Genomic DNA, 22,110 nt, shown 5'->3' on the forward strand with positions numbered 1-22,110 from the left:
AAATTCATATTTATTTGTTGCCCTATTGGTAACAACTCAAGGAATTTTTTCTTTGATACAGATTATGATACAGAAGAAAATGCAGGAGACATTATCCTGTTCATGAAGAGTATGAACTGAATCTTAAAGATTTAGTTTCCTCATCCATGAAGGGAGTTTGAGCTAGGCAGTCTCTCATCTCTCTACCAGCTCTAATGTTAAAGGATTGTGTTCATCCTTACACAGTGTTTTCTCATTAAGATGCAAATATGCATAATTATCATCATGGAGGTTGATGAAACCCATCACCTAGATGATGTGGTGACTGATTTTTGTCAATATTCTTGACTCCACTTTAAAAAGTCTCATCAATATGATTCATATGGTCTAGAGTGGCTAATTAGTTCCAAGCCTTAATCATTCTCTTGGGCATATTCCTGTAGACAATTTTGTAATGATAGATTTAGTAGAGAAAATACAATGATAATATTAAATTAAACCTAACAAAAAAGTAAATGTAACTAAATAGCCATACAGTTTCTGATTATTAAAAATATATGGGTGAAGGATATTAAGAGGTACAAACTTCTAATTACAAAATGAGTCACAGTGATGAATTGTACAGTGTGGGGAATATAGTCAATTCATCTTTTAAAAATTAAAAAAAATAGATATGGGAATGAGAAACCTCTATATTTTTTCCTCATTGTTTAAGGTGAATACTTGGCCCTTCATATTCATCATTGATTTTTTAAAAATCACATTTAGACTTTGGAAATTATATACAATGTGTTTGTATGACAGTGAGAAAAACAACCTAGACGGTACAGTCAAATAAACTGTCTGAATTTTATACTTTGACATGTTTTTCTTTTTAAGCTAGACATCCCTAATTTTTTCCAAACAGGGAAGTAACTTTTTCTCTTTGTCTTTCGTACTGTTTCACACCTGTTTATCCAGTGACATTGCTATTCTGTGATAAGATTTTATTAGAGAAAATGTCCCTACCTGTACTTGAACATTAACCTTTCTTCTTTTGTACAAATGCCCCTTGTTTTAACTTACATCAACTGCTTTCTGAATGGATACTATCTTTCCAACTTCCATCCCTTTAAAATGATAAATCCAATGTTACACCCTTTAATAAAGATGAAGCCTACACCTGTGTATCTAGAATTGTGGTTTCACCAGTTCAGTGGAGTTGAACGTTTTTGAAATTGGAGAGACATTTCAACGTTTACTTCATGTTCATTCATCTATTCATCTTCTCTTTAATTAGATCTGGTTGAAAAATAATTTTCATTGATTGATGTGGCTTCCTGGAATATGTTTTTATAAAGATTAGGTTTCTGAGACTCAGCAGAAAAGAGTGTTTGGATAGATAAGTGATTCTGCAATAAACATACACACACTGAGTGGGATTTACTGACTCAGGGAGGAATATAGCCTTAATGGAGACAAAGGCAGACAAGAGATCTTTAGGTCATCTGACCTAGCCTGTTTTCTTCCAGGAAATACATTACCACTCATCCAAAAGGGAATTGTCTATAAATATTTTTAGAATCCCTTAAGATGTGTATTTTACAATGTGGTATTAAATAGCAGAAATTAATTTTTCATTTTTTTCTCTCTTAACACTGAATCATTAAAATTTCAGATTTTCTATGGCTATAAGCAGTTGAGCTTATAATACCAGATTTTAATACTGGATACAGTAAAAAATTTAGACAGCCACATCCATTTTATGTTTTGTTTATACTTCATTTTTTTTTAAATTGAAGCATAGTTGATTTACAATGTGTTAATTTCTGGCGTACAGAAAAGTTATTCAGTTATATTATATATATATATATATATATATATTCTTTTTCTGATTCTTTTCCATTATAGGTTATTACAAGATACTGACTATAGTTCCCTGTGCTGTCCTTGTGATTCATCTCTTTTATAAATGGTAGTGTGTATCTGTTAATCCTGAACTCCTAATTTATCCCCATCCCCAAATGGTCTCTAGAGTAATATAAAATACACGTTTTAAATCAATTCTGATGGTATTATTTTGAAGTACATTAAATAAAATTAATTCATTTCTAATCCAACCACTAAAATATTTTTTAAAGCAAGACTTTACTGGGAGGCCAAATTTAAAAGTTAAAAAAATATATATATATATATATGTATATATATCCCACATCTTCTTTATGCAATTCCTCTGTTGATGGACATTTATGTTGCTTCCGTATCTTGGCTGTTATAAATACTGCTGCTATTAACATTGGAGTGCAAGTATCTTTTCAAATTAGAGTTTTTATCTTTTTCAGATATCCCAGGAGTGGGATTTCTGGATCATATGGTAACTCTATTAGTAGTTTTTTTAAGGAACCTCCGTACTGTTCTCCATAGTGGATGCACCAATTTATATTCCCACCAACAGTGTAGGAGGGTTCCCTTTTCTCTACACCCTCTTCAGCATTTATTATTTGTAGACTTTTTGATGATGGCCATTCTGACTGGTGTGAGGTGTTACCTCAATGTAGTTCATTTTTAAATTTCTATAATTCTATTATCTTTTCATTGTTACTCGTATCTGTTCTTACCATTATTTCCTTTCTTCTACTTTCTTTGGGTTTATTTTTCTCTTCTTCCTATGTTTTAAAGTAAATCACTTTGTGCATTAATTCTTAGCTTACTTTATTTGCAATATGTTCATTTAATTTTACTGCTTTAGCTGCATCTCACATATTTGATACACAGTATATTTACTATTCAAAATACTTCCTTAATTCTATTATGATATCTTCTCTGACCCAAGTGCTACTTAGAAGTTCTTTAATTTTTTTTTCCAAAGGAAAGGGTAATAACCCTAGAAAAATTTCCCTGAATATTTAACATAGTAAAGGCTAAAATTAAACAATATTTTTCCCCTCCTCCTCAACAATACAAGAAAAATGGATTTTAGTTTTCTTCGCATTTTGGACATTATTATCATAGTCCAGTAATAGTAAATATTCACAAAAAATGGACCAATCCATTTTTGTGAATATTTACTAGTATGTTTTCTATTTTCTTTTCTCCCCCACTGTTTTTTGGCATCTCAGATCTTCCTTGTTCTTAAAGTACATCATTTACAAGTTCCTCTAGTGCCCAATAGTAGAGAATTCTAGTGTTTGATTTTCTTAAAATCTTATTTTGCACTTTACACTTGAAAGCTAGTTTTGCTGTATCAGTATTTCTAGGTTGACACCTCTTTCTCTCAGCACTTTAAAGATACTATTAAATCATCTCTTAAGAAATCATCTTTCAGTTGGAGCAGTGTTCTTTTGATCTGTTTCTTCTGTGTGGTGCTCTTAAATTCTTTTTATCTTTGCTGCACGGTTTCACTCTAATGGGTCCAGATGTTGATTTTTTTAAAAAAATTTGCCTTACTTAAGATTCATTAGCCTTCCCACATGAATATCTGTATCTTTTTGTTAATTTTGCACAATTCTTAGCTGTTATCATTTCAAATATTGTCTCATTACTGTTTCTTTTATTTTTTCTATGAAACCCTAATAAGACTGATGTTGACCTTCTTACTCTATCGTTCACTTCTCTTAATCTCTCTTTCATATTTTCTGTCTCTTTTATTTCTCTATTACATTCTGAATGTTTCATTCATATATGTCTCTGGTTTACTAATCCAACCTGCAACGGTGTCTAATTTGTTGCTTAATCTGTTTAGTTGGTTTCTAATTTCAATTATTGTATGTTCAATTTTAAATGTTCTATTTGTTTTTATTTTAAATATGCCTGGCAACTTTTTAATCAGCTTTTAATCTTGCTCGTCTGCTAAATTTTCTATAATTCCTTATATTTATTGAAACAGATTCAATATATTATTTTATTTTATTTATTTGGTAATTCCAATATCTATAATCTTTGTGGTCTCTTTCTATAGTTCATTATTTCTGTCGAGTTTTTTTCGTGGGAGTTTACTTCTTCATGCATTCAGTGATTTTCCTGAGATGCTCCTTAATATTTTATCTGTGGGAATGAGTTGTGTTTACTGTATAGTTTTTCCAGAGAAAATTTGCTTGCACCAAGAAACTGCATGATCTATCAACTATAGACCTACTTCAATTTAAGTGTTCAACTTCCGGGCCAAATACCCAACCCTTTGAGTATGCACTTGTGATTAGAAATTTTCAAAATAAACTTTTAAAAAAATATGCTATCTGGAAGCAAGGCAAGTCTTATTCTGCATGAAAGGTTTAATCTAGAACACTCTCTGGGTATTGACTTTTGGGTATAAGACTGCCGTGGAGTCTGAATGTGACTTCCTTCTCTATTCAGGCTCAGGGCTTTGATTGTTTCCCCGGCACATGAAGCATCGGCAGATGCCTTCAGGGTAGACATCATCTCTAGTGCTTATCTCTGTGGAACTATAGTTTCTTAATTCCAGGCCTCAAATTAGAGCTCCTAATTGAACACTTTAAAACAATCATCTAGTATAATATTTAGAGCAGATTTTGGTGAATTATATCATAGAGAAAAACACACAAGCCTAACTGTACAGCATGATGAATTTTCATGAAATGAACTTGCACATATAACCAGAAACTAGATCAAGAAGCAGAACATTACCAAATCGCTGAAGCTACCTTTGTGCCCCCTTTCAGATACTGCGTCCCAGGAGTAGCTGCTGCCCTGACTTCTAACACCATAGATGCCATTATTCACCAAAAATAATGTACCCTTCAGTGTCTGGCTTCTCACGTACTGTTTAGGTTCTTTTTCTCAACATTATATTTGGAACATTCATCTGCCTTTTATGTGTAGCTGTATTTCACTTTTATCCTTATACAAATATGCCATAAATTATTTATCCATTTTCTTGTTGATAAACATTTGTTGTGCTTTTGTTTGAAGTTATTACAAATCCTGCTGCTATGAATGTTATTATACCTATCTTTTTGTGCACATAAAGTATACATTTATATATATATATATGTATATATATCCCACATCTTCTTTATGCAATTCCTCTGTTGATGGACATTTATGTTGCTTCCGTATCTTGGCTGTTATAAATACTGCTGCTATTAACATTGGAGTGCAAGTATCTTTTCAAATTAGAGTTTTTATCTTTTTCAGATATCCCAGGAGTGGGATTTCTGGATCATATGGTAACTCTATTAGTAGTTTTTTTAAGGAACCTCCGTACTGTTCTCCATAGTGGATGCACCAATTTATATTCCCACCAACAGTGTAGGAGGGTTCCCTTTTCTCTACACCCTCTTCAGCATTTATTATTTGTAGACTTTTTGATGATGGCCATTCTGACTGGTGTGAGGTGTTACCTCAATGTAGTTCATTTTTAAATTTCTATAATTCTATTATCTTTTCATTGTTACTCGTATCTGTTCTTACCATTATTTCCTTTCTTCTACTTTCTTTGGGTTTATTTTTCTCTTCTTCCTATGTTTTAAAGTAAATCACTTTGTGCATTAATTCTTAGCTTACTTTATTTGCAATATGTTCATTTAATTTTACTGCTTTAGCTGCATCTCACATATTTGATACACAGTATATTTACTATTCAAAATACTTCCTTAATTCTATTATGATATCTTCTCTGACCCAAGTGCTACTTAGAAGTTCTTTAATTTTTTTTTCCAAAGGAAAGGGTAATAACCCTAGAAAAATTTCCCTGAATATTTAACATAGTAAAGGCTAAAATTAAACAATATTTTTCCCCTCCTCCTCAACAATACAAGAAAAATGGATTTTAGTTTTCTTCGCATTTTGGACATTATTATCATAGTCCAGTAATAGTAAATATTCACAAAAAATGGACCAATCCATTTTTGTGAATATTTACTAGTATGTTTTCTATTTTCTTTTCTCCCCCACTGTTTTTTGGCATCTCAGATCTTCCTTGTTCTTAAAGTACATCATTTACAAGTTCCTCTAGTGCCCAATAGTAGAGAATTCTAGTGTTTGATTTTCTTAAAATCTTATTTTGCACTTTACACTTGAAAGCTAGTTTTGCTGTATCAGTATTTCTAGGTTGACACCTCTTTCTCTCAGCACTTTAAAGATACTATTAAATCATCTCTTAAGAAATCATCTTTCAGTTGGAGCAGTGTTCTTTTGATCTGTTTCTTCTGTGTGGTGCTCTTAAATTCTTTTTATCTTTGCTGCACGGTTTCACTCTAATGGGTCCAGATGTTGATTTTTTTAAAAAAATTTGCCTTACTTAAGATTCATTAGCCTTCCCACATGAATATCTGTATCTTTTTGTTAATTTTGCACAATTCTTAGCTGTTATCATTTCAAATATTGTCTCATTACTGTTTCTTTTATTTTTTCTATGAAACCCTAATAAGACTGATGTTGACCTTCTTACTCTATCGTTCACTTCTCTTAATCTCTCTTTCATATTTTCTGTCTCTTTTATTTCTCTATTACATTCTGAATGTTTCATTCATATATGTCTCTGGTTTACTAATCCAACCTGCAACGGTGTCTAATTTGTTGCTTAATCTGTTTAGTTGGTTTCTAATTTCAATTATTGTATGTTCAATTTTAAATGTTCTATTTGTTTTTATTTTAAATATGCCTGGCAACTTTTTAATCAGCTTTTAATCTTGCTCGTCTGCTAAATTTTCTATAATTCCTTATATTTATTGAAACAGATTCAATATATTATTTTATTTTATTTATTTGGTAATTCCAATATCTATAATCTTTGTGGTCTCTTTCTATAGTTCATTATTTCTGTCGAGTTTTTTTCGTGGGAGTTTACTTCTTCATGCATTCAGTGATTTTCCTGAGATGCTCCTTAATATTTTATCTGTGGGAATGAGTTGTGTTTACTGTATAGTTTTTCCAGAGAAAATTTGCTTGCACCAAGAAACTGCATGATCTATCAACTATAGACCTACTTCAATTTAAGTGTTCAACTTCCGGGCCAAATACCCAACCCTTTGAGTATGCACTTGTGATTAGAAATTTTCAAAATAAACTTTTAAAAAAATATGCTATCTGGAAGCAAGGCAAGTCTTATTCTGCATGAAAGGTTTAATCTAGAACACTCTCTGGGTATTGACTTTTGGGTATAAGACTGCCGTGGAGTCTGAATGTGACTTCCTTCTCTATTCAGGCTCAGGGCTTTGATTGTTTCCCCGGCACATGAAGCATCGGCAGATGCCTTCAGGGTAGACATCATCTCTAGTGCTTATCTCTGTGGAACTATAGTTTCTTAATTCCAGGCCTCAAATTAGAGCTCCTAATTGAACACTTTAAAACAATCATCTAGTATAATATTTAGAGCAGATTTTGGTGAATTATATCATAGAGAAAAACACACAAGCCTAACTGTACAGCATGATGAATTTTCATGAAATGAACTTGCACATATAACCAGAAACTAGATCAAGAAGCAGAACATTACCAAATCGCTGAAGCTACCTTTGTGCCCCCTTTCAGATACTGCGTCCCAGGAGTAGCTGCTGCCCTGACTTCTAACACCATAGATGCCATTATTCACCAAAAATAATGTACCCTTCAGTGTCTGGCTTCTCACGTACTGTTTAGGTTCTTTTTCTCAACATTATATTTGGAACATTCATCTGCCTTTTATGTGTAGCTGTATTTCACTTTTATCCTTATACAAATATGCCATAAATTATTTATCCATTTTCTTGTTGATAAACATTTGTTGTGCTTTTGTTTGAAGTTATTACAAATCCTGCTGCTATGAATGTTATTATACCTATCTTTTTGTGCACATAAAGTATACATTTATGTTGGATATATAGTCAGAAGTGAAATTCCTTGGTCGTGAGGCATTAGTTATTTTCAGTTTAGAAGATACTGCCAACAGTTTTCCCAAGTAGTTTTTCCAATTTAGATTTCAGCCTGTACTGTCTCAGTTTTCTGTTTGCTCCACATTCTTACCAGCACCTGTTATGTCTTTTTTCATTTTAACCACTCTGATGGGTATGTAGTGGATGTTGTTGTAGTTTTAAATTTGAATTTTTCCGATGTCCAGTGATTTTGTGCATGTTAACATTTTTTGGTCTCAGCCTTTTTTTTTTTATTGCAGTACACGGGCCTCTCACTGTTGTGGCCTCTCCCGTTGCGGAGCACAGGCTCCGGACGCGCAGGCTCAGCAGCCATGGCTCACGGGCCTAGCCGCTTCGTGGCATGTGGGATCTTCCTGGACCCGGGCACGAACCCGTGTCCCCTGAATCGGCAGGCGGACTCTCAACCACTGCGCCACCAGGGAAGCCCGGTCTCAGCCATTTTTATCCAGTCTTTTGAAGTGTTCCCTACTGAAAAGTGTTCCTCCCTGTAGGTAGTTCACCATATTGCTGGGAATTCAGTCTGTATAAAATGCCATCTAATAATTTCACTGGGCATCTCTGTTCTTAACTTCCTTTTTCTTCGCTTCAACACTCTCTTAAAATAATTTTTTCAGTACTCTTGAAGTCAGCCTTTAATTTGGCCAACCTGTCTCTGAGCTCCCTCTGCCGTTTTCCCACTTAAATTATATACCTGTTTATTAGGCATAATTATCTTTAAAATGATGGATTCTTAGACAATAAGCTATTTTAAACAAAAACATTTCCTTTTCCCAAAGAGAGGGTGTCAACCAATTTAGATACTAACTCAAGACAAAAGAAATTTAAAAGTAATACTTAGAAAACTAGTACTTTAAAATGTTATTTGTCTTATCTAGCCATTTGTATTAATGTAATGAATTAACACTTCAAATTACTTAAAACTAGACAAACTACCGAGTCATATGTTATCTTCTCAGGTATACCATAAACACATTGAAGTCAACATTATGACTTAACTTCTTTCTCTCTCCTTCTTCACAGTTCCCAGAATATTTACTTGGATGTAATTCAGTCATTAACTATTGAAAAAATCTAAAGGCATTTATTCAGTTGTCTTGCTACATCCAAATTCATGGTGTACGTTTCTTTAGGGCAATGTAGCTAAAGTGAATAAAGCATACCGTACAGTGTTTATATGTATTTCATCAATCAACTGTGACAGATAATATCTCCCTACATTAGAGTATAATAAAGGTTCTCCTTCTCAAGCTTGTCAGTTGATTAGCTTCATAAAGGCCTATTCTACCTTAAACAATGACCAGGAAGCAAGAAAATTCATAGCCTTATCAATGTAGATTTGAAGCCATATAATGAGTACATGAGTTATGAACTTTGGATGTGACTAAGTCTCAGTAATAATATCTAATCTATAGGATTTTTATAACGATAAATGCAGTAATGTGTGTAAAATGCTTAGCACGGTACTTGGCACGTAGTAAATTCTAAGCTGTATTTTAAACAGCTATCATGTTATGAATAAGCCCTAAATCGGCATTTTTTCCTCTTGAGAATGTTCTATTTGAACGTTGAAAATCTGATTTTCCCCTGTCCATGTTCATTTCCTGAACATTAGTTTTGGAAATGGTGCCACATACCCGTATATTAATGCACTGCAAGAGGCCAATCAAATGTAAGCATAAAAAGAGTAATTTCCTGCTCTTCTCAGCACTCTCTGCTAATAAAGCTGTTTGAACATATTCTAGAAAGACTGTTGATGCCAGAACCAATTGAGAATTAGGCAAGTGGGTGGTTTTAACTTCTGCTAATAATAATATCACTTCCCTCAGTTCTTGCTGTATTAAAGCCGCAGTTCCCTTTGGCTAGCTTCTGAGTGGAACCTGGCTTATGATAGCTTTTTTAAGAGGAGCAGAGGAGGAGGACCAAGTAACCAAAGTCTAGGTGATTAGACCATTACAGCCATTGTGTGGGATTCAGATGAACTGCCACCCAATTTGGTTTGAATGTAGAGACTAATGATCACACACACACACACACACACACACACACAGGCGTGCACCAGGAGGTCATGAAACATTTATTACCTAGTAATTGAGACTTTTCTGGAGCCAGCAGGGCAAGGTGACTGGCTTGGGGATTTTAGGGCTTTTAGGGGGTGAGGCCCAAGCTGAGAGAGTTGCTTGGTAGAGGATTGCGGGGGTTGAAGCTCTCACCGGCACCAAAGGAGAGAATACCTGGGCTTTCTTATCATTTTGCCCAAATGTGGGGCAGAGGTGAAGAGGGAGGTGTGAGATGTAAGAGCCATCATCAAACATCAAAAAATGGAGTCAGAGGGGCTTCCCTGGTGGCGCAGTGGTTGAGAGTCCGCCTGCCGATGCAGGGGACGCGGGTTCGTGCCCCGGTCCGGGAAGATCCCACATGCCGCGAAGCGGCTGGGCCCGTGAGCCATGGCCGCTGAGCCTGCGCGTCCGGAGCCTGTGCTCCGCAACGGGAGAAGCCACAACAGTGAGAGGCCCGCGTACTAAAAAAAAAAAAAAAAAATGGAGTCAGACTCCTTATTACAGAGACCAAGATGTATGAGAACAGGACAATGGACCACAATGATGCACAGCCAATTTTGCCCAGGGCTAAGAACTAGGGTCACTTTTTAAAAGCATGTGTTTCTATTGATTAACACACATCATTTAACCAAATTTTATTAAATGGGGTTGTTATACATAAGTTATACAAGTAGAGAGACTCCTGTTTGCTTGAAACTGCTTAAGACACTATTTCTTACAAATAAATGCAAAACGGATTGTTACTAAATATGCATATGTATATAACCAGTACTCAGTCCAGTTATATTATGAAATGATATAGTTTGTACCTTTCTTAAATAAACAGGATAATAAATAAGGTGACAAATCAGTATTGGGGTTCAAAGGGGCTTATATAACTGTATCTGCCATGGCATGATACCAAGTCTGGTACATGTGGTACCTGTCACATGTCATTACATTTATTGGTTGCTTATTTTTTATTCATTATTTCTTTTGTTCATTTGACATGTATTTTACTGTTCCCCTAACATGTCCCAGATTCAGTATACACAATTAATATTTTGTCTTTGTCTTACAAAGTCCACAGTCTTCTGGAGAAATAGGAATACAGAACAATAACAGATATGCAATATTATAATATCTCTAGTTGAGAAATATAATTAACATTCTGGATATGTTGCTTGAGACTTCCAGAGCTTTATAAATAAATACAGTTTAACAGAATAGATACATTGTGGTGGTGAGGAAAGTCTTGTATTCCTTATTTGTCCCTTGTTTCATGTTCCATCACATACTGTTTTGGCCCAAAGAAAGTGTTTTTTCATATCAGGACCTATTGAACTTTCATCACTTTGCCACACTCTGTAAAATTACCTACGAGCTCCAAAGCATGAAATTAACACTGAGGAATATTTCAGTCTAACCTCAATTTTTCCTACTTTGAATGATACTGAAATGAGAGGTCTTCCACAGCAGAACCCTCTTTAAATTATACTTTCAAATGTTATACACTTGTCTTTGGATCCTTCCGGATTCTTTTCTCCTAATAAAGGACTGACATCGTATTTAAATGATAGTTTAAATGACTGAGATCACCTCTTCAAAAACAATCAAAAGAAGTACTTTCAGCAAAAAATTTTACAAATTTAAAAATTAAGGCCTTTTACTCTCCTATAAAACATCCCATTAAAATATTATGATTTAGGATTAGAAATTATGTGAAAGCAGATGTTAGCTTGTCCTTTCCACTCAAATTTCTCCATTTTTTGGTTTCTACATCAATGTAAGGAAAAATATTTCTTGTAATATTTCCTAAAGCATGTCTTACAGTATAAAATAATAATAATAAAACAATAACAAAAAAACCTCCCAACTTTAGGAATAAAGAAGTTATCTAAGTGGAAAATAATGATACTTTCAATGTTCCTGAGTTCAAATAATTATCTGAGTTTAATTTGTCTTGTTCCCAAAGTGAACAAAATGTTTCTGTCTTTTCAATGTTCACTCCAGGTTTTAACTGGGTGGAACTATATTGAGGAAACTCCCATTGCTCAGAGCCCAAGTTTACAGTTCTCTGAATTTGAGTCACATTGCTTGAGATAGACTTGACTTGCAGAAGTTGTAGGTGATTAAACAGGTATCTATTCTTTTAGGCAGCTACTTGGGTGGGTGTTAAAAGTCATGTCATGAAAGTCTGACCTCTTTCTCTTTGCTTTGGGTTCTAGTCTCAGATGGACTTCTGTATTAATGGAACATAAGCATGTAGGCATTTTGTTATCCTCAGATATCCCATGTAAATTTAATCCAGTCATTAGTTAGATGTCCTCCATGGACTGAAATGGTGTTCTGTGCTACTAAGGACCTTTTAATTTAGTAAACATTTACTGAGTGATTGCTCTCTACTAAGAGTAACGCACCATGCTAAGAGGTATGAGGGATATAGAAATGAAGAAAGCATGGTCTGAACCCTCAGAGAAGTTTTAATAAAGAGGGGAACACCAGGACAAAGAGACTGATACATCAATAGAACAAGATAGCTTCTCTAGGTCTCCAAAGGCACTTTTAAATTTTATAAAACTTTTCAAGTTGCCTGGGGAAACTTCGGGTAATTTCAGAATTTTAGCTGTCAAGAACATGTTCATGTTTCTTCAAGCTTTATCTCCATCCCCAAACTCTCCCGTAAATTTAGACTCTTTCCTGTCTATTCCACTTGACATTCAGTTAGCAACTCAACCTCCACCTGTCAGAATCTGAACTCACATCACTTCCCTGACCTCTTGCTGCCCCAGTATTTCCCTGGTATAGTTAGCTAGTGCATCCAATCCTTCACCAAAATATGCTGTTTTCATATGCTAAATATTTCTCACGTCCTTCCCTTCTTAATCAATTCTATTATGACTGCACTCACTGAAATCCTTACCAGCTCTCACTAGAACCTTATTACAGCTTTCTCACTGGTTTCCTTTCCTCTAATTTTCTCTCCACTTAAATCCGTTGTTCACACAGAGAAATGAAGAAACTACTGGAGAAACCTATCAAAAACATAAATCGAGCCAGGCAACATATCTGCTGACACCTCTTCAAAGATTTCCAGAAACTACAAGATAGGGACCCCAAACTATAGGAAGGCTTACCATAGCTTTCCCAAACTAATTATTTTAGCTTATTTCTTTGAATACCCTTAATATGATTTAATTTATTGTTGAAACAGGCGCCTTTTGAGAATCAATGAGAGAGCTATCAATTCTTGTGTTGGGAATGCATGTTCAAAAGGTGATGGGGGCTTCCCTGGTGGCGCAGTGGTTGAGAGTCCGCCTGCCGATGCAGGGGACACGGGTTCGTGCCCCGGTCCGGGAAGATCCCACATGCCGCGGAGCGGCTGGGCCCGTGAGCCATGGCTGCTGAGCCTGCGCGTCCGGAGCCTGTGCTCTGCAATGGGAGAGGCCACAACAGTGAGAGGCCCGCGTACCGCAAAAAAAAAAAAAAAAAAAAAAAAATATGGTCACCCTACTCTTTGCTAGTGTCTAGCTGCTTCATTGTATTGTACACAACCTGCTGTTTTCTCTTTCTAGAACATCTACTTCCCTCTTTCTTCCCTAGGTGCCGCTTTCTAAAGACTTTTTGAGATTCACCACAAACTGCATATACCTCTAGACACATCCCCTCAATTTCCTGCCTTCGGAGAGGCATTTAATACCTCCTTTGTGTTCCCATATGCTGATATGTATCACTCATTGCACTTGTTATGTAATATTGAAATTTGCTTATGTGTTTATTTTCCCCCAAGGATTGCAGGTTCCTTAAGGTCAGGAGCTCTTCTTTTACATAGTCATCCTGCCTAGTGTATTTATGTTTAACAAATATTTGTTGAAATGACCACATTTGAGCTTCAAATTTATCTATGTAATCTCCTTTTCCCAGTACAGGTCAAGGATAAGCTACTGATTTTTTGGGGGGAGGTGGGGGCAATAAAAGTTTGACAGATTAGTCTACCCCCAAATTTTTTAAACCATCAACTGTATGATCAAACATTATCAAAATTAGAAGGCAAACAGAGTGAGAAAAATATGTATTATAAGTATTCAAAGATATGACTTTGTTATTATTGGGAAGAACACTTATAATGGAAAGAGGGTTTGGGTTTCACAAGGTGGAACTTTGGAGGCCAAGGATGAGAGATTCAAGAGTGCTAATGTGAATATGGTCGGGAAATGGAATTCTGGAAGCTAAGCTAAATAAGGAAGAAAGTAGTTGGTCCAGCACCTGAGGCTATAATATAGAAAAAATAGGAAAAGAATACTGTACTGGAAGTGATAGTGGGGAAAGAGAGAATATCAGAAGGGATGAACAAAAGAAGAAATGGAAGGATTAGAATTTATGAACTTCATCATAAGAAGCAACGCAATGACCAGTCAGGGTGGGAGAGGTGTCTGTACTTCTGAAGGATGGAAATGCAATGGAGATATGGAGGTGAGGATTTGTGATGAGGCTTGTAGATGTTTGATGATAAATTTCACCATGAAAGTTAGAAAAAGGGTCCAGAGGTTGATAAATACTGGACATGGAGTGAGGGGTACAAGTAAGTATGATGAACTTACCAAAGGGAAGCCTTGTTGAAGAATAGAGATAGGCTAATGGACTCCAAGAAGCATAACACCAGGAAACCACTTCTGATAGAAAAAGCTTTGGAAGTCAGTGTCATCAGGAGAAAGCTTGATTTCAGTGTGGTCAAGGAGCTGAACAGGCCATCTTCAGAAGTGACTGAGGATGTATGTGGGTTTGCTCACAAAGGCTAGATCACAAAGGCTAGAGAAGACCCACAGAAGGCTCGTGGGGAGGTAACGGTTGGTGGAAGAAGTGCAGCTGAACTGGGCTGGATAAGGCAGAAAGACCATACTGACAAAAATAACAGCCAGAGCTTTCCGCCTTAGGTGGTAATCGCAGAGAGTTGTCTGAACGGGATTTGAACACAGGAGTCTGTGTTAGAGACTAGTTTTTTTATGACAGAAATGTAGAGAACGAATCCATTCATTCCAAGTGAGGCTCCAAGTGATAAATAAGGTGTGGGTTCACCTCCAAGTCTTCCTCAATCACTGAGTGATTTTTTGTGTGTGTGTGGTACGCAAGTCTCTCACTGCTGTGGCCTCTCCCGTTGCGGAGCACAGGCTCAGTGGCCATGGCTCACGGGCCCAGCCGCTCCACGGCATGTGGGATCTTCCCAGACCGGGGCACAAACCCGTGTCCCCTGCATCGGCAGGCGGACTCTCAACCACTGCACCACCAGGGAAGCCCACTGAGTGATAATTTTTCTGGGCTTGGGGGAGGCAGACTGCTGGTGGGACTGCTTCAAAGTCCTAATGCAGGTGCATGGAGCCTGTTGCTAGACATTAGGAACTTTCCCTGGCCTCTTGGAAGATGGAGATTAAGGGTAGTTAATAATAATTTAAAAGACCATTGTGCAACCTTGGTCACACTTCTTTGCAATAATTAATGAAAGTCACTTAAAAATTTGCAAAAGCTGGAGCATAGAAGAATTTAAAGCATCCTAATGAAATGAAAGCTATGACTAACATTTCAACTTTCTGCTGATGTCTCACTTTGTAACCGTTAACATGGACTAAGAAAGAAGTTTCCAGGTTTTTAGCTTGGGTTTACAGATCTGGTATTCATATCAAATGAGGACAGTGACCTTCCCTAACAGATATTCAGGAGCTGAATATGTATCCTAATTCTAGCTAGTATTTGTTTTTGAGATCTACAATCCGTCAGTATCCTAACACGGCAATGCCTCAAAAGTTTAATGGCTATATAGCTTCTAGAAAGTGCCTTCATTGCCTGCCTGACGCATTGTGATATCCATAAATGAGCACAGACAACTCTGGCAGCTTAGATGTATTTTCCCTGCCGTTGTAGATCTGAACTCACTAGGTAGTAGCACTTAAGAGCATTATGTTGTCTGTCACACTGGGCTGCACTGCTTTTCGATATCATGCTGCAGGCTACTAAATTTCTCTAATCTTAATTGGGGTTGCAAGGGTCAAAGCCAAGTTTACAAAGCTCATGTTGTTTCTAATCTTCTTCCCTTGCCTGTATAGTAAACCATTTAATTTATGAAGTCTTTATTATAATTGGGGGAAAAGACCTGTTGTGTAGTTGGTCACATGTGATCAGATCACTGTTTTTATGCCCAGATACATACGTTCCACCTTCTTCCATAATGCTTTAATATCCTGACATGGTGCACATCCTTCTGGGATTGTGTGTCTTCGTGAATCTAACTTAAACAGTCGTGTGTTTTCACAAATATGTAGAATCAGTCTTCCTGCCTACTGTGGTGGATCCTACGATACCTTGCCACATCCATCTCTAGTTAATCATTCCATTTCTGTTATAGTAATTTACCTACACACTAAAACATTACAATTATATATTTAAATCACTGGGACATCTATCATTTGGAGTCTGTAACATGAATTGTTTTTTATTAGAAAAGAACTATTGAGTTTTTATTTATAACTGGATGAGATTCTGGTCATTTAAAATGCAATTTAACTTGAGAATGAGAGAAGATGGGGAAATAAGAGGCCGTATCATGTTTCAACAACTTGTCATTAATTTTTGAATCTTTACAAAGGATTTTAGCCACCTGCAAAAGAAAAAGTTTCTCTTCTTTTCCTAGTTGCCTTTTTTTTTAATGTGGCTAATGCATATTTTGTAATTTTTGCCAAAATGCTTAAAATAAATTATTGAAGTAAAAAAAAATCATAGTTTGGGACCAATCAGACAGTAAATTTTTAAATGTTTATTATATTTAAGTACTCATTTATTGTTAAAATAAAATCAGATAAAGTAAAAAATAAGGTATCTGAGTTCTTCTTTGGATCTGCATGGATATACATACATTTAATCAGGGATATCAAAAGTGCTCTAAGTTTTTATTTCATCTTTCCAGAGAAATATTGAGAAAAATATGTGAACTTTACATAACCTAGTTATCAGTTACTATACAAAATGAGAGTACAGAGGTTTGCTAAAAATTTTAAGTAAAATTTGCTTTCTATGTTATGTGATTTTCCTGTATAGTAGTTACTTAATTAATACTATATCAATCAATACTGACATTATTAAGTTGCTTCCCTAGAAAGTCAAAGTTCAATCTTGTGACTGAAATTGGTGAGCCAGAAGGTGATGGTATATTGGAAAGAAAACAACTGTAAAAGTATAGGGGAGCTAATATTTGAGAGGTACCTACTATGTGTTATCTACTTCATATATATCTGATTTAAAGTTCACCTCAGCCCTCCCTCCAGAAGTGGCTATTATCAATTGTCATGTTATTTATTTATCCATTTTACTCTTTTTATTTTTCAAATGAGATGCTTCAAACGTAGAGAAAAGTGCAGAAAGCAATATAAAATCACATATGTAATTATTGCCCAGAAGTAACTAATGTTCAGTACCTCATCATAAGGCAAATTTGCTTCAGAAAATAGAAATAAATAAAATCTTAAAGATACACTTGAAATACCTTGTAGCCCTTTCATGTTCAAGCTGAGGAAAGAAAAGTTCAGAAAGAGATGAAGTAACTTGCCCAAATTCACTTGACTAGCATGTAGACCCAAGATTAGATCCTCCATGAGGGGGCCTCTGGATCTCGTGTTCTTTCCCTCCACTATGCAGACCTTCTCTGTGCTCCCTGGTGGGCTCACAGCCCCAGTAGAGACATATTTTGTAGAGCTGATTTATAGTGGGGGAAATGATCGAACCTCTTACTTTTGTGGTACCATATCAGTTGCCAGTTAATATTGGCACATAATACAGTATTCTGTGTTCACCTGTTCAATTATTTTCTGTACCACATCAAGGGAAAAGATAATTTGGTTATAATAGCTTCATTTACTTCAATTTAATATTGTTAGTCATTCTGGTGCACAAATGCAGGTATACAATGGAATGTCACAAAAATGACAAATGTAGAGTGTAGCAAATAAACAATACTGCATTTCTAAGTGATTTAAATTCTGTATCTGAGCATATATTATTGGAATAGAATTTTTTTAAAGAGAAGAAACAATTTTAGTTGGTTTTAGTTCTTTACCACGTTTGTCATTTACCTCTCCCTCATTATCTATAAAGTGGGGATCATAATATGTCTTTCATGGGACTCATACAAGCATGCTTTATATGTAGATGATGTATATGAAGGCATTTGACAGAATGATTGTCATACAGGAACTATTCAATACTTATTTGTCATGGTCACTTGAAAACTGGTATTTTGCATGTGGTGGTGTGGTTAGGAAAGAGCTAATATCTTACATATTTTAAAATAATTTTATTTAACTGAGTTCAACCAGCTGCTGTTTAAAAAATCATTTGGCAAGTAGAGAACTATTTTAAGAGGATACTTACTTCATAGCTGATTTAAAAAAGAGAGAAAAAAAATCAATCTACCTTCTTGTAAGGGTATTTTATTTTTGTGGTTTATGAGAACTCGAAGAGATAAACAAACATTTGAGAAATGGTATTCTTGCTACACTGGCAGTAATACCAATTAAAGTGTTATTTTATTAAGGCAATGCTCTTATAATAATTTCATTCTCTAGAGAAATACTAGGGATTTTATTAAACACATACTTTCAAAAAGTTGAAGTCTTGGACAATATTATCATTAATATATATGTGAGAAAACAGCTGCATTGGGAAAGTAGTGTCGATAGGTTATTAAAATATAAAGCAATAAGGAGGAAACTGAAAATTCCATGATATTATCAAGGCTTCCTTGAGACTCAACCATGAACGATTCTTTTATTTTAAGATTTCTTTCTCATTGATGAGTCATTTTGAGCTCTTTTTTTATGTGGGCACAAGGAAATGAATAAGAATTCATCCCCATTGCTAAAGCACCCTGAATCTTATTAATTCAAATGTTGGGAGTATTGAAGCAGTGAAGAAAAAACGAATACTGAAACTCCATATATCTGCTTTCATTAAAATAACAAATATCTCAGTTTCTTACACCAAACATCTCTGTATTTTCTAAGCGTGGGTTCCTTAAGATATGAATTTTAAACATTGTATGTGATTCTCCCTAGAAATATAGAGGTCTGAAAAACAAAGTAATTCCATTTATCAACTTAAATTGCATTTAATTAAAGAATAGTTCTGACATATCAAGAGGGAGGCTAATTAATATTTTCTAGAGACCTTTGGTTTTGTAAGAAACAAAAGAGCCGAAGTTAGTATAAGCCTCAGGAGGATGGCATTGCAGAGTGAGGAGTAGAAACAGTTCTTATTAATATTAAAATAAGAAATTGGCTTAGATTGGAAAACAGCCCAAAGCTTATTTGCCACAGGAGTTTGGCATTTTTCTCCTTTTTTGACTCATCTCAATTGGAAAGCACAGATGTTCCTTACATCTGCCTCTCTCCCACTCACCCTTAAATTTTACTTACCAGCTGAACCATCCATCCTAAAACACCCACAAATATTTTATCATGCTAATAATTCAACTGTTGTATTTGAATGCATACAAATTTCTTGAAACCATAGATCTTCCAACCATACTTTGAAAGGTCTCTGAAGACTCTTCCAAAAAAAAACAAAAATTGTCCCAATGGTTCTGGTTCATTAAAATGTTTATTGTTCTACCGAATATATACCTAGTTATTTTTTAAAATATGAATGCATTTCTTGGCATTAAGTGTTTGCTAAGCAGTGTGCAGAGCTATGCATACACTAATGCCATCATTACCAACTTTATTAAAAAGCCAGGATGCATAGCAAAGCGAAGAAGAGGTGTTCCCAGTAATGGTATTTCAAATGCGTATTTAAATAGCTTATCTACTCTCAGTTCATTTCTGATAGATTAAATAGCTGTATTCCAAGTTTTACAAGATGAACATCTCTTTTTTTCCTTCCTCAGCTTGCATCAGCTGAATAGCTCAAATTATTTGCTGCAAGTAAAGCATGAAAATGTGAGATAAAAAAGGAAATGAAAGCCATAGACTGAGTGGCCTACAGACCTTAAATATTGTAGCACTTTTGAATCTAGTATATTTATTTTGCTTCAACTGTTAAACTTTTTTTTTTTTTTTTTTGCTCTTGCTGATGTCATAAGATCTATCTGGGTTGTGTGTTTACTGCTTAATGATGATCTGGCTAAAACCTGAGAGAACCAGGGGCAACCAGTCAAATCTAAGTAATTAGCTAAAGAATCCTTCCCACGGAAGGGCCGGGCAGTGTGCAGGAAGAGCGATGCGCACTGTGCTTACCCCACTGTGTGTCTGATGGAGCGGAGAAGAGAGCAGGGGGAAGTGGAGGGGCAGAAAGTGCTGTGGTAGCTCTCTAAAGAGACAGTCTTCATAGGCTTCCTTCCTTTCCAGCTCCTATACTATGTGCTGTTGTGTAGAGCAGAGGAGCCGAGAGGAAATTAATATTTGTCACTTGCAGGATCTCCTTGATCTTACAATGCTAGGAGGGAGATTTTTCTCTTCTTAAGTTGTGCAGCTCACCAGGTTTCACTTGTTCAATGGTTGCTTTAAAGCTTAGAGTCAAGTTCATAGCCAAGGCATACTTCTTTGTGATTGGCCTTTTTGTATTAACCTCATTCGGGCTCTTTTTCATGTTCTTCCCCTTCCTGATCTACTTCTTAAAATGTTACCTTAACTTATTTGGAGTTAGTATCCAAAAATATACAAAGAATTCATACAACTCAATATCAAAGAAACAATTCAATTAAAAAATGGGTAGAAAATCTGAATAGACATTTTTCCAATGAAGGCATGCAGATGGCCAACAGGCACGTGAAAAGATGCTCAACATCACTAATCATCAGGGAGATGCAAATCAAAACCACAGTGAGATATCACCTCACACCTGTCAGATTGACTGTCATCAAAAAGACAACAAATAAGAAGGGTTGGTGAGAATGTAGAGAAAAGGGAACTCTTGGGAATTCTTGGCGGGAATGTAAATTGGTGCAGACACTATGGAAAATAGTATGGGGGTTCCTCAAAAAATTAAAAATAGAATTACTGTATGAATCAACAATTCTACTTCTGGGTATTTATCTGGAAAAAACAAAAACACTCATTCAAAAAGATACATGCACCCACAGTGTTCATTGAAGCATTATTTACAATAGTCAAGTTATGAAAGCAACCTAAGTGCCCACCAATAGATGAATGGATAAAGAAGATGTGATATATGTGTGTGTGTGTGTGTGTGTGTGTGTGTGTGTGTGTATTTACAATGGATTATTCAGCATGCAAAAAGAATGGAATCTTGTCACTTGCAACAACATGGTTGGACCTAGAGAGTGTTATACTAAGCGAAGTAAGTCAGGCAGAGGTAGACAAATACCATGTGATGTCACTTGTATGTGGGATCTCAAACAAAATGAACTAACAAACATAACAAAACAGAAACAGACTCATGGATACAGAGAACAAACAGGTTGTTGCCAGAGAGGAAGGGGCTGGAGAGTGGGGCGGACTAGGTGAAGGGGATTAAGTGGTACAAACTTCCAGTTACAAAATAAATAAGTCACAGGGATGTAACGTACAGCATAAGCAATGTGGTCAGTAATATTGTAGTAACGTCATGTGGTGACAGGTGGTAACTAGACTTATGATAATGATCATTTCATAATGTATAAAAATATTGAATTACTGTGTTGTATACCTGAAACTAATGTATTGTAAGTCAATTATACTTCACTTAAAAAAAGTTATCAAAAAAGCTTAGCTTAGGTAATTTTTAATTTTTATATAATTTTTAAAGTTTACTTTCCATTTACCGTTATTACAAAATATTGGCTATATTCCCCGTGTTGTACAATACATCCTCGAGCGTATCTTATATCCAATAGTTTGTATCTCCCACTGCCCTGTTTTATTTTATTTTATTTTATTTTATTTTATTTTATTTATTTTTTTAACCAGGTGGACTATTTTTTTCTTTTTTTTTTAACATCTTTATTGGGGTATAATTGCTTTACAATGGTGTGTTAGTTTCTGCTTTATAACAAAGTGAATCAGTTATACATATACATATGTTCCCATATCTCTTCCCTCTTGCATCTCCCTCCCTCCCCCCCTCCCTATCCCACCCCGCCAGGCGGTCACAAAGCACCGAGCTGATATCCCTGTGCCATGCGGCTGCCCTGTTTTAAATGATTTTCCAGTCATTTCCATTTCTCTGTGTTTAACAATGTTATCTCTGCTTGAATTCCTCTCCCC

The 22,110-nt window shown here is 35.5% G+C and overlaps 1 protein-coding gene across 2 annotated transcripts in view; it reads left to right on the forward strand.

Moving 5' to 3' along the window:
* The window catches only part of PDE4D (phosphodiesterase 4D), a 1,104,527-nt gene that overhangs the window by 618,807 nt on the left and 463,610 nt on the right, over positions 1 to 22,110 (forward strand). The window lies entirely within an intron of this gene.

This window comes from Neophocaena asiaeorientalis, unplaced genomic scaffold (assembly GCF_003031525.2).
Source record: "Neophocaena asiaeorientalis asiaeorientalis breed wild unplaced genomic scaffold, Neophocaena_asiaeorientalis_V1.1 scaffold198, whole genome shotgun sequence".
Lineage (NCBI taxonomy): Eukaryota > Metazoa > Chordata > Mammalia > Artiodactyla > Phocoenidae > Neophocaena > Neophocaena asiaeorientalis.